Source organism: Pelodiscus sinensis, chromosome 1, assembly GCF_049634645.1.
Source record: "Pelodiscus sinensis isolate JC-2024 chromosome 1, ASM4963464v1, whole genome shotgun sequence".
Taxonomy (NCBI): Eukaryota; Metazoa; Chordata; order Testudines; family Trionychidae; genus Pelodiscus; species Pelodiscus sinensis.
This window is the reverse complement of record NC_134711.1, coordinates 171,415,688-171,430,129: the sequence shown is the minus strand read 5'-3', so window position 1 is coordinate 171,430,129 and position 14,442 is coordinate 171,415,688. Positions and strand designations below refer to the sequence as shown.

General features: G+C 42.7%; 1 long non-coding RNA gene across 6 annotated transcripts in view; it reads left to right on the top strand.

The window, feature by feature from the left end:
* The window catches only part of LOC142826921 (uncharacterized), a 175,363-nt gene that overhangs the window by 71,258 nt on the left and 89,663 nt on the right, over window positions 1-14,442 (top strand). The window contains exon 3 of one of the 6 annotated variants that reach the window (XR_012901189.1): window positions 12,881-14,409. The exons of the other annotated variants lie outside the window; for them this stretch is intronic. This is a non-coding gene — a long non-coding RNA (uncharacterized LOC142826921). Of the gene's footprint in view, window positions 1-12,880; window positions 14,410-14,442 lie in introns of those variants that run through there. 6 annotated transcript variants of the gene reach the window in all.

Here is a 14,442-nt window from a genome sequence, read left to right as displayed (position 1 = left end):
ACTGTAAAAATCTGCCTAACTGATAAAACTTTGAAAAGTCAGTTTGCACATGTTCATTAGAGATTTAGTAGAGTATTGCAACTAAAATCTCCAAAGAGTCTATCCACACTGAGCATGTTCCAGGAGGCTGAACAGCAGTTCCCTGTAATTGAAATACTCAGCTACTCTGGGATGTTATAGATCTGGAACAGGTGGGACAGTTTGTTCTGTGTTTTTCAATGCCCATCTTCTGATCCCCAGACAATATGGAGGAGGAAGGCACCTGAATCAAATGCAGATGAGAACTTGAGCCAGGAGAATAGGAATGAAGGCTGGCACAGGTCGGGAGAAGAGGAGGACAGGGACAAATTGTTTGTACCAGGGAGTCAAGAAAGGTAACAAGGAATGTGGGCTTATGGGTGATTGGAGACAGATGTGTGGCAAGAGCAGAGAAAGACAAGTCAGATGAGAAGGTGGGGGATGGAAGAGTGGCACGAGGAGGCTGTAGGGAGAAACTAGGATTCAGAGGGTAAAAGAAATGGGGTCTAGGATGAGAAGCCTGCGGATGTGAACTGCAACTGGCAAGATGGGGAGAATGGATATGGGGGAAAGTATGGGAAATGCTATGCGTTTTCCTATAAATATGGACTCTTAGGCTGACTTATAATGCCTCTTACTGCTTTACAATGAAAATTCTGAACCAGAAATCATAAAAATGTATTCTCCTCCCTGGCTCGGGTCTAGCTTTTGTCTCGGGAAGAGCAAGTGCTAGCCACTTAAATAAACAGATAATTAGTTTAGGATGATTGCCAGACTTAATACTTCTAAAATATGCAGAGCTTTATGGGTAATAAATTTTTTCATAATTCTAAGCATTGACATGCATGTTTCATGAATCAGAACTAGCATCATATTGATTAAAGCCACTACATCTTACAATCATCAGGGTCAAAAAATAAATTTGAGGAAAACAGCTTTTCTAAAGATTGGGATTTTTTAACATATAGATTTATGGAATAATATATTAAAGATACATGTTGGGGAAACAAACATGTAAAGGAAATGAATTGTTGTTTGTAAAGACTAGCTTCAATAAACAATACAAGTTAATATCTCTAACAGATTTTGCTAAACAATTGTCAAAGTTAAATGTGCTTCATTCTGTAACCAGTGATTCAATCATCTTTAAGTTGTACTACCCAATCAAATAAATTATTAAAAACGTAGGTAGTACAAGTGACTGCATAAAAATTAGAAGGGCATGTAAAAATGATTACAAAAGACATTCCCAACCCTGTGATTTATTGAGAGCCTCTTGTGAATTTGACAACTTCTGGCAGTTTCACTGCAGTTAATGAGAGTAAGTCCTATGTCATGTAGAATACAAATACAATTTTTGTGTAAAATGAACATAACTCTGTACAGAATGCTTATAAAGTTGTCCAGATGAATGCTATACAAGAGAGCTGTTGCTCAAAGTTCACTATTGCTGCCCAATTACAAGTTCTTGATGCTGCTGTTGCCACTGAATAATGAAAAATGGCGTATGAGGGGTTTAAACTAATGTCTGATGTTATGGAAAGGTACTAATTGCACCTCCCTGCAGCAGAAGGGCCACTATACCTTTGCAATGGTTCCAGCACTGAGAAGTCCTGAGTTCAATTCTCTGCTCCAGTCTGACTTCTTGCGTGACCTTGAGCAAGTTACTTAGCTTTTCTATTTCTGAATTCTCAGTCTGTTAAATGGATTTTTCCTTATCAGAGGAGTGGTGTGAGAATAAATACTGTGGTGTTTGTGAGGCACACAGGCACTACTATGCTGAGGACCATACAAGTACCTTCAATAGGAAATGCACACTTGAGGAGGGCTTGCAGTATTTGTGTCATTGCAGTAATGGGAGGAGATGCTTGGGACTCTGCAAGCAGTTTTGCAGGTTGAGTGTATTCCAGGATGAACTGAATTGGAACATTGTGCTCATGTTTCTATTGTGGGTCCCTGTGGCTGGATTTTCTGTTGCCAGAGAAAATCTACGGACCAAATGAAAAAATCCTTCTGTAACTTGATATTCAAAAATTGGTTGGACATCACTTCTCCAGCATCCTCAGGACCGGAGTGGTCCTGAACAATGGAGTTTGCAAGATGAGGGGAGGTCATGGCTCCCTTCCTGGCTGGGGCTGTGCTCCTTGCTGGTCCCTCCAGCCCCACGCTGTGCCAGGATTGGCCGGGACTGCGTCCCCCACCACATGAGCATGGACAGAGGCCAGCCCCACTGCCTCTTGCCCTCGGTAGGACTGAGCTCCTGCACTGCACCAGCCCTGGCCAAGACTGCATTTCCCACTGCCCCAGCCCCAGCCCCAGCCCCAGCTAGGACTGGGCTCCTGTCTCTCCCCCCCCCCACCCCCCCTGACTGGGGCTGCACTCCTTGCCACCAGCCCTGGCCAGGACTGTGCTCTCCTCCACACTGGCCTTGTTGGGGCTAGGCTCCTCACTGCCAGCCGAGCCTGGGCTGTGCTTTCAAACCTGGACAGATGGGGCTCTCCACTCCAACAGTATTACATGGTCTGGCAGGACTATGATGTTGCTGGACCATAGTGTCCCGGATTTTAGAGGTTCAGCCTGTACTTGAATGTCAACACAATAGGAAGCAAAATGCAGGACAATGTAGCACTTTAAAGACTAACAAGATGGTTTATTAGATGATGAGCTTTCGTGGGCCAGACCCACTTTGTCTTCCACTATTTGATCTGAGGAAGTGGGTCTGGCCCACGAAAGCTCATCACCTAATAAACCATCTTGTTAGTCTTTAAAGTGCTACATTGTCCTGCATTTTGCTTCAGCTACCCCAGACTAACACGGCTACATTTCTATCACTATAACACAATAGGAGGTATTTATTGTTTCTGGTATGTGGTAGTGAGTGTTCTCTCGCTCTCTGTTTGTTTGGTCCAAACCTTGTCAAGTGTCTCTTTCTGCAGTATGGAACAACATACAATCTTCTATCAGTGTGATGGGCTGTGAAGCAGTTTCTGTGCAAGCTTGGCTTTGAACTATATCAAAGAGTGACCCTGCCTGGAGGGCTTCCTGTAGCAAGCCAGGGCACAACTGGTGCACCTGCCTCTGATTCCCTTGCAGGTAACGTAAGGCTTTCTTGCCTTTGATATGGGCTAGTTTATTACAAAACATTGTGCAAGTAGTTCAAAGCACAAGTCCCAAACAGTTCATTTGTCACTCCACTGTATAGTCCTTAATATTCCTTGACACAAGTCTCCACATACCAGGCACTAACATTTTGTGCCACACTTACGATCCTTATTGTTCCTTTTTGTCAGGACAGGTGGTGTGCAAACCAGTGGCATAGCTAGGACCGGAAAAGTGGGTGGGCCCAGCTTTTAGGTGGTCAGGTAAATATTGGGGCGGGGAGTGATGGAGAGCTCTGGGGGCACAAGAAGGACTGGATGTGTATGAGGGATTCAGTGCCATGAGGAGAGGGGCAGGAAGGAGCGATCTGGTACTCTGAGGGGGCAGAAGGGGAGAGGATGCAAGAGGGATGCGGGGCCCTGGCAACAGTTGGCAGGAGGATTGGGGGACTTGCATCTCCCTGCCCTTCTCTTACCACTGAGCATTCGCCTGGGACTGAGGGGGCTTTGCCAGAGCTTGAACTCTCCCCATTCCTCCCAACCCCAGCTCTGTCTACCAGCCCAGCCACATCCCTCTCCTGCCAGCACCATAATCTACTGCCCCAGGTTCCAGCCCTGCCAAGATCTTCCCTCATAAGTCTCACCACCTAGGGAGCTAGTGCTGGGACCAAAGATAGGGACAGTAACATGCAGCTCATGTAGGAAAGCCATGTGGCCAGGCTGATGGACACCCAGCCAGAGTCAGGAATCCCAGCCTTTGGATTTAGGGGCTCTGGCCCTGATTTGGGTGGGCCTAGGTGTTAACCACATGCGCTATGGCCCATGAAGGCCCACCCATAGCTACACTCATGGTGCAAACCTGCTTTTCCCAGCAAGAATGCTCACAACTCTTCAGTAGCAGATGATTCTTGTAATGGGAGCATTCTTCACTCCCCCTGACTGTGACTGTTCTCCAGAGACCCACAGTCTCGTGTGGAGAGGTCAGTGAATGAATGTCTTGGCACCAGCTATCTGGCTTAGAATTAGCAACTCCTACCTTCAGAAGTTCTTCCCTGGCTCTTGTGTTTAAGGCATCAGCTAAGGATCCCTTTTGCTGCTCTTCTTCCTCCAGGCAACTCTAAACTCCTGCCAATTCCCTTCTCTTAGCAATCCTGTCTCACCAGCTCAATTTTTGATCTGTCTGGTGTGCTTGGTCTCGCTCCCTGATCTTTTATAGTCCCAAGTGCTGTGGTACCCTGTCTTGGTCAAATGGAAGCCACTGTTCTGGCAGAGAGGCTCAGGAACATCTTGATTTAAAGGAACCAGCCACCTTGTGATAGGTCATTAGTTTTAGTTCCATTGTCCCCTGTGCCATCTATCTTCCTGATACACGAGCTGTTCCTACACTGCAATATTCCTAGGCTGTGTCTACATTGGCACAGATCCCGGAAAAGGGATGCTAATGTAGACTTCAGAATTGCAAATTCTGCGGGGGAATAAGAAATCCTCTGGAAAAGGGCTTATTTTCCAGAGAATCACGTCTAGACTGGCGCTTTTCTCTGGCTTATCCCCAATCCGGAAAAAAGTGGCAGCCATGTAAATGCAAATGCCATGGGGGATATTTAAATTCCCCGCAGAATTTGCAATTCCGAAGTCTACATTAGCATCCCTTTTCCGGAAAGGGGTGCCAATGTAGACACAGTCCTAGTGACTGAAATTGATAGTCTATAAAGTTGCTCTGAGCTTCCTTCTGAGACTGGGTGCCTTTGAAGTTATTCCCAGTTGGAAGTAAGAACTTGGAGTACCTTGGACATAGCCCCGGGTGATGGTATGCTATAGTACCTCCTGAGCGAATTCCTCAAGTTCATAGTTTTAGCTTTTGTAAACCAGACAGTCTAGTTTTGCTGTTCAGAAGACTGAATTGCTGATCTACAAGGTAGCTCACTCCAGTGTGGCATTTGGCAAGTTTCTCTGCCCACTGTGTCTGTGAGTTAGGCATTAATATTGTTAGTAGAATTACTTATGGGCAGAATGGCACATGACTTCTTTCATGTTTTATTATACTCAGGTTTTCAGTACAATCACTCAGAAGAGCTTGAACAATGGGGCAAGGAAAGGAAAGCAGCAGGATATGAATTACTAGAATTAGGGATGAACACTTGAGCGGCAAAAAGGGGTGGGTGGGAACTATATGCCTGTTGAATAACAAAGAACATATAGAATAGTGATAGAAATGTAGCCGTGTTAGTCTGGTGTAGCTGAAACAAAATACAGGACTATGTAGCACTTTAACGACTAACAAGATGGTTTATTAGGTGATGAGTAGTGGGCTTAAAGTGCAGCAGGGGAGGTTTAGATTGGACATTAGGAAAAAATTCCTAACTGTCAGGGTGGTCAAATATTGGAATAAATTGCCAAGGGAGGTGGTGGAATCTCCCTCTCTGGAGATATTTAAGAACAGGTTAGATAGACATCTGTCAGGGATGGTGCAGACAGAGGTTGGTCCTGCCTTGAGGGCGGGGGGCTGGACTCGATGACCTCTCGAGGTCCCTTCCAGTCCTATGGTTCTATGAGCTTTCATCTAATAAACCATCTTGTTAGTCTTTAAAGTGCTACATAGTCCTGTATTTTGTTTCAAAGAACATATATCCGCTAGGACAAAAGGAATAGGAAAATGCTTCAAATTCTGCTTTCTCTCTATGTAATGGTGTCGAATGTCTTGATTTAACAGGGTCATAATGTGTGATGATCCTCATGTCCCATTAATCTGACTGACCTTAAGGACAAGGGCAGATAGGAACTGTTGCTGTCACAGGTTATTCAGAAACACTGAACTCCTTTTTGGCTATCTAGTATAGTTGTTAAATTGTTGATACTATGTACAAATGTGGAATACATTACTTGCCCCATTAGAATGTGGTGCAGTTCATTGTAGATGTGAATTTCAGGTTCCCAAGCAAGTCAGAAACATTCACATGTAAGTATTAATATTCTTGTGAGTAGCTCCATCTAAAACATATTGGTGCCCTCTTTGTTTAGCTCTGCAATTGCCTACTTGATTTCAGGATCTCTTCTGTTAGGATTGGGCTCTTATTTTGTTAACTCCACATTTAACCACTAGATGGAACCATTTCATTTTGCTTAGTGCAGTCTGGCAAACTAGATTGCAGCACCTGAATGAAATAATCAGTCACCAAAAAAAGCTTTTTTAAAATATACTATTACTAGTATATACTTTAAAATCTGAAATTAAAGGAGAAAGATTATAGGAGAAAAATATTGGCATGCTTACACATTGCTTACATTAATAAACAAAGGAAAGTGTTTTTTCAAAACCTGTTAGTCCCATTATTTTATTTAAATACCTTGATTTTTTTTTAAATTAAATATATAAAAAATACCAGATTGCATTTCGGTTATACGCAGAAATATTATGCACTGTAGATGAGCATCAGTAATCATTTCTCTGTAGTCTGACAGTTGTTTTCTTGAGTTAATGCTTGTGTGGCCCCTAGCACAAAGTTTTTATAGGAGATAAAAGGGGTAGAAATTCTTAAATTCATGCTTTAACACTCCATCAAGCAGAAATATCTGAAATCTCTGTGTGTGATTTGAAGGGTCATTTCTTGTTTTCAGAAGCTCATCTAACCAGAGATAGTGGACTTGATTCTACATTACCTTGGACCTTGCATCACTGTGACAGCCATCTTTGTGGCCAAAACAGGACTAATCTGGGGAATTCTGGAGTTTCAAGGCACAAATCTTTCTGTTGCTTGAGCTAAAGAACTAACCTCTGTAAGGTGGTGGGGGAAGGAAAAGAAGGGGGCATAACAATTCTAGTATAAAAGTATGAGATAAGGAGTGCAAATGCAAAAAGTGTTTGAATTCAATGCAAGTCAGTTTAATTTAAGTTTCATTTACTGTGGCTCAATTATAACATTTCCAGATGAGTAAATATCAACTGACTGCGGCCTATACTGCAGAGCTAACTAACTTGAGAAATTACATCAACCTTGTATAAAATGTTTAAGGCCCCTTTTCAATAAAGTAATTCTAGCAATTCACCTTGCATTGTCAGTGGTTTGTTGGAAGAATTCCAGTTTCTGCAAGGAAGTGTAGAAAATGCCTAATCTTCAAATAGTGAACTAGGGGATTCTAGTATCGAATTTTTAAAGTGTATAGATATTTCTGTTCTAGTCACAAAGATGCTTCACTCAAAGCTCATGATTGGTCAGAGCGCAGATCTGGAAAATCTATGTTATAGCCATGTTGTAATAATATACATGTTACATTTCTTACTCCCAAAAAGCAAATAGCATGTTTTGTATGGCTTAGTTCTGGCAATTAAATTTAAAGCCAGTTTTGAACACTTGATGAAAAATTTATTTAATCTTACATGTAGCGTCTGTGGCAAAGTAGATTGATTTAGGAAAAAACCCATTATCAGTAATGTTAAATGTTTTAAAGATTCCTAACCAAATTTTTGCTTCTGCTTTTGAGAACCTTCACAGTAGGAATTTAAAAGTGTAACACAAAGGTTATTAGATCTGATAGAGGTAGATATGTTAGTCTGTAACTTTAAAAACAAGTGGTCCTATAGCACCTTAGAGACTAACCAAAATATATAGAATCATGAGCTTTCATGGGCATATTCCGCTTAATCAGATGAACTGGAGTGGAAATAACAGAAACCAAGATTATATATACATATTAGAAGATGCACCTGTCAATTGTAGGACCCATGTTAATTAGGATAATTAAGTGAACTGGATGTGCACCACACATAGCTTTTGATGTGGAAATGCAGATGTTAACGGCAGGAGATATTGACTTTGCAATGAGCCAACAAGTTAATGACTTTGTTTAGGCCAAGGATAAGGGTGTCAAATCTGTAAATAAATTCTAGTTCTGCAGACTTTCTGTAATTGGCTTCTTCATAGAAGAATGGCTACTTTAAGTCCATGACTGAGTGACCCCTGACTGAGTGACCAGAGAGGTTAACGTGTTCCCCTACAGGTTTATGTGTTACTATTTCTGATGTCTGATACTTTAAGATAAACTTAAGGAATGAGTACAACCAAACTTAACTACAAAAAATCCATGGACTTTAACTGACAAAAATACTAAGAAGTTTGATGTAAGTAGTTAATTTATCTATAGGAATTGGGGGACCTTTACATAAGTGAGGAGTGGCAATTAAGATAAGCAAAAAGGGTTAAACCCTCATAAATATGTATAATGTAAAGTTTGCATCAGCATTGCATGCTATAAAATGTGTTGTATGGCCTGTGTACAGGTTGAAACTCCCTTGATTGGGATTTTGTGGTCCAGCAGCATCTGTGGTCCGGCACAGATGTTGCAAGACCAGAGAGTCCTGGTAGAGTCCTGGAAAGGATCTCTGCGGGATGGGCAAGGCAGTAGGCTGCCCAAAATGGGTTGACAGCAGAGCTGTTCAGCGCACAGCAGCAGGTCTGTCCAGCAGGGCTGGGAGCCATGGTGCGAGGCTGCCCAGTGGGTCATGGAACCCCAGCACAGCACATGTGTCTTCCCAGTAGGTCCCAGAGCCATGGAAGCAATAGCTGCTCAGCGAGGTTGGCAGGGCAGCAAGGCCTGCAGGAGGTGAGGTGCCAGCTGGGAGGCCAGAGGGCCAGGAGGGGAGGAGGTAGCCAGCAGTAGGGGGTCCAGAAATGACCTCCCGTGATCTGGCAAAATCCCTCATCCAGCACCAGTCAGGTCCTAAGAGTGCTGGACCAGGGAGATCCAACCTGTACTATGAAACATGCTAGAATGACAACCACTGGGGATGATGACAGTGAGAATGAAAAGGAGAATGGCTACTCAGATTTCTCCATTAGGGATGAGGCAAATTATGCAAGGATATTTTGGTGTTGGCGGGTTTTTTTGTGCTATATCACAGAGTGAATCCATTTGGCTTGTTAAATACATTTGCTAATAGGAGTAACTGGATTGGATTGTTTCTCATGTATTCCTTGAATTTCTTAGTCAAATGACAAACTTCCTTCTGCAGCTGGTCTGGGAGTTCAAGCCTCTCAGAACGTTGTATGCTAAAGTAAAGTGAATGTCCACATTACAGATTTGATTGTGTAGGAAATCCTTGATTGATAGGGAATGTTGAAAAAACTTGGAAAACGTTTCACTCCACATCAGAGAATGGGGCTTAATGGAAACTGAAATTTCCACAGGAAAGATACACTGAAGTGGAAAATTTATGTTGATCTGGAACAAAATATTTCCTGTATTACCATGTCTGCCTGAGCTACTACATACTTCATGGGGGTTTTAGTTCCAGATCCCTCATGTCCCCATTCTTCACCATAGAAGGGTGTCCTTAGCGTCTATTTGCCAGAAGCTAGGAATGAGCAACAGGGGATGGAACTTAATGATTATCTGTTGTTCACTTCCTCTGGGGCACCTGGCATTAGCTACTGTCAGAAGACCGAATACAAGGCTAGAAGGGCCTTTGCTCTGACCCACTATGGCTGCTGTTATGGTCCTTGCTCCCTGTAACCAAGATACCAGGGTCAGGTTCTCCCCCACCCTTCAAACCACATAACTGCAATTCTTCATGGGAAAAGTAGTCCAACTGGGGAGCAAGGCATTTGGGGGGATGTGACGGACCAGTCCGGTCTGGGCACAGCTAAGGGTGTCTGCTCAGGGCGAATTGCTCAAATCCGGGGCTCCTTACAGCCCCCAGACTGGTGACCTTCCCAAACATGCCACAAACCAGTCCCACAGAGCTTCAGCTGCCTACCTGAAGCCTCACGAGCAAAACCCCTCTGACACCCCAGCAATATCCATGCCCCAGATGGCCCTGGGCCTCATGCACAGGTGGGGGGTCTTAGAACCCAATTGCACCTACCTTGAACAAGTTCTGTCTGGTTCCAAGTGTGGAAGAAAACATTGTCCTCACTCTGAGTTTGTAAGCAACAAGTAGCCAGAAGCAGTTTTATTATAAGCTGCAGCAAGGGAAAAACTAGTTCGGATGGGGGGGAGCCCACCAGGCAGATCTTCGAATACAAGCAATTCTGAAGCCGTTTATATACTGTCTATTAAATATAATAACAATAACAATTAGTCTCCTTCCCATTAAACACCAATGGCTAACAGTTATTTAGTTCCACCCAGATGCTCCTTATCTCAAGGTCCCTGCCAGAGTCAGCATTCCTTCCTTATCTCCGTATGGAGGCGAGAGGCAAAAGCAGCATCTAATTACAGATCTCGCGTTGTCAGGCCACAGACTTAGCCTGACTCTTGCTCTTTTGTTAAGACCAATATGGCTGCACACAAATTCCCTTATTCCCTTTTCCTGCCTCCACACAAGAAACCAGCCACAGATCCCTGGTCAATTTACCCTCTGGACCTTTCCCACAAATCACGCTGCGCCAATCCTTTAGCATCTAACAACTAAAGGTTTATTATTACAATAAAGAAAAGCATGAGAGCAAGGCTGTTAAAGAATAGTACATTACATGCATCAAATCTCCCAGTTCTCGATGCAGGCTGTAGCAGAGATGTTACAGCTGCTGGCTTAAGAGTCCTTGTTGCACATCCTAGGATCAGGATGGGTTCACAGGTCTTTCCGGCTCTTCGATCCCTGCATTGCTGCCTCTGGGATGAAGTGCTGAGCTGAGAACCAAGATGGAGATCACCATGTGGCCTATTTATCCCTCCTTCCTGGTCTCTTCTTGGCTATAGCAGGTCACCTGGTCCACCTTATTCCTGTGTTGCCTGCTGGTAGCCCTTAGGTATGAGTCACGACTCAATCTTTAGGTGTGTCCTTGGCCCATTGAGTGCCATTGTCCCACAGGGCCTTGCTGATTAGCATGTCCATAGGCCGGGCCCTGCCCAATGCTCAACCACATGCAGGGAAATATTCAGTATCCATACAAGTACATGCTTATAATTGCACACACAGACATTATACAAACACATGAACAGCGTACATAGGATTAGCAGACAGTAAGCTTCTATTCAGCACCACACACGGCCCCTTTCATACCATTTTTTAGGCCAACCCCGCCCCCCCCCCCCCAGGGGTGCAGCAGTGATCTGGCTGTTCCCTTCAAAGTCCAGTAACGTGACAGGGGAAATTGGGCAAAAGGACCCAGATCTGTAACTCCCGTGAAACACCATCACCGTTCAGGCAGCCACAGAGATTAATGTCAACCTGACCTGCATCTCAACAATCTGGAACTTGTACTTCTGGGAATAGTTCCAATGTTTCTATTTTTCATCAACAGCTGTGCTATGGATTAAAGAAGACAGTGGTGGGCCGCGCAACATTTTGTTGATGTTGTTAGCAGGCTCCGTCCCCCATATCTCTGTGGCCACACTTTTCTGTTCCAAACCAATGAGAGCTGTGGGGTGGTGCCAGTAGGTGAAAGAATAGTTAAAGACCTTCTTACCATTGGCTGGGAACATAGAACCATGGCTGCTGGAAGCTGTGGGGGAAGGAGGGCGGTGCCTGCAGATAATCAACATCAGCCAAATGTTTCTCAGCCTACAATCACATAACACTGATGGGCCATGGGCAACCCTGCAGGTTACCCATCACTGGGATAGAAAGTGGTTTTCAATCAGTTCAACTGTTTCTCCACCTACTAGATATGGAAAAATTAAATTATATCTAAGCATGTATAAAGAAATGTAACTCCCAGAAATATTTTCTTAAATGTGCAGATCTCTTCTTTAGATAAATTTACACTTCTGAAATTAGAGCAGCTACATTACCATGCAAGTACTTGATTTAATTGGGTTACCACAAATTTGGTGACCCATATGATACACAGGGAATAAAAAAATGAATATACTGTACTCCAGTTCTCTGTCCATTTAAGGTTTCCTTCGGTTTTTTCCCCTCTTTCTATTGTCTCATTTACTTTTGGTCCTGTGATAGTTTTCATTGTCTCATTACATTTTTTTTTCACTTCTTCTGTTTTTCTTCTTTGGTCAGCATGATTATTTTTAAGGATCATACTATCCTAATCAGTTTCATTCTGCTGTTTCCTTGTATCAAAACAACTTGGTACTTGAACAAAGCACTACTCCCTCTGTGCTGCAAATGACACTACATAGTAGCATGCTGCTCCTTGACTTCTCACTCTCTTTTCCCTCCTCCCACTATACATGGGGTTCAATAATCACAGTAGTGCACTTAGTGAGCATAGTGGAACCATCGCTCATCACTTCAATAGCACTTTGTATCTAAGCAATAGCGATGTTCTATTTTGGTCCGTTAGGAATGTAGAGAAAACTAAAGGGGAAACATAAAGGCAAGGAATTTCAGCAGAGAGAATATTGCCAGAATGTGTGAAGTGTTGGGTGAAATCGAATGGAATAAAGCAATAATAGAAGAAAAACACAGAGGGGAAATAGAAAGTGTTCAAAGATAGATTAAAGTCTGCCCGCAGGTTATGCATGTCATATAGCAATAAATACAGTATGAGTGGAAAGAAAAAAGGCCAAGGTGGATGAACAAGTACATACAAAATGCAATCATGGATAAGAAAAGGAATGCGGGAGGTATAAAACATCAGGTACAGGGGACAGCTGGGAAGAATACAGAATGAAATTGAGAGAGTGTAAAAATTGATGATAAAAGTAAAGGTGGAAGATGTCTTAACCTCTGGAGCAATCTTCTTTTCAAGTGCAAAGGGAGCAGCATGCAGTCAGTGAAAAATCTCTGAAATGGCAAGAGTAATTTATTGGTAGGAGATTTAGACATTACTAAACTACTTTAATTGTTTGCCTTCATATTCAAACAGGAGAATGGAGAGGACAGATGCCAGAAACAGCCATGAATGTGTCAGGGGGAAAGAAATAGTAAAAAGATATAGGATCATACCAGAGCACGTGATGGAGAAATGAAAATGGATGAAGACTGACACAGCTTCAGGACCATAAGGGACCCGTTTGCGAATTCAAAAGGAAATTGAAAAAGGATTACAGGAACCATTAGCAGATATTTAATCACTTCAGAAACTGGGGAAACTCCAAAGGAGCCTCAGAAGAGTTTATATAAGGGCTGCCATTAGCCTTTATTTAAGAAGGGATGTAGGGAAATAGTAAAAAGGAGACATGGAAACTTGTGTAGAAGAGCAAGACAGGAGTGAGAGGAAAACTCAGAAAATTATAACTTAAATAAGAGGAATTATAAATAATCTTTAATGTGGGATATCATACCTAACAAATCTGCCAGGCTGTAAATGACTTCTATACTTTTAATACAGAAAAACATGCAGTACCTATAACTATGATTTCTGGGTTAGGTCTGTGAATTGTTATATGTTCACTCAGAACAACAGAACCCCAAATTGGTTGAGGCCTGTAGTCCATCACACAATGTTCATGATAAATTATCCAAATGCCTGGTGCTTGTCATTCCTCAGGCTTGGTCTTCACTTCCAAGTTAGACTGACATAGCTAGGCGGTACAGAGCTGTGAAACATTTCAGGTTGGGTAGCAGTGTAGAAATTTCTGCTGTGAAAGCTGGAGAAGGGAAGGTCTTGGACCCTGGGCTCCAGCCCTGTAGACCCAGTCTAGTGAGCTCATGTCAATTGATCTGTCTCTGAGACTTGATGCCATAGGCCATTCTTTGCAGTGTAGATGTACCTATAGACTCTCAAAGGTAAAAGTGAGTGCCTTCATGGCCTGATGGTAGCCATAGATGGGTACTAATTTTTTGTACACATGGTCATACGGATGTAAAAGGACAGACTTACACATGATTGTAGAGAACCTTTTTATTTCTGGGGATCAGTGTTAAAATAGCTGTTTTGTACATATTTTTAAAACCATGTTGTAGCATGGACAATGCTGGTAACTGTTATCTTCAGCCCAGGAATGGTACAGTCAATGTTACCTGTAAACTGACCGCTTGGGAAGCAACTCATGAGAGATTCAAAGGGTGGTCAGCTGATTTAAGAGCTCCCACAGCTGTTAGAATGTGTTTTTCCTGGTGGTGCATGTCTGCATAGGCCTTGTTGCACATAACCTTTAATTCACACATGGATGGGAAGAAAAAGAACATTGGATACAGTGCTCTAATAGTCTTGGCTGCTCAGCTTGAGTATGTGAGCCACTCAACAACAGGAAAAAGCCTCCTCTTCCCATGCCAGTCTGATAATTTATTTAAATGGATGTGTACATTAAACTAATAATGAAAACTGGAATACAAATTAAGTACATTAGTGTGTATTGTATTTTGATGTAGCACAATGCATATCTATTGCATATTATATAGGATTAAATTTTCTTCAAATGAAAACTGTTTAATTGGAAAATGGCCTTTTGGTTTTTCACAGAGCCATTGAATATCTTCTAGAAG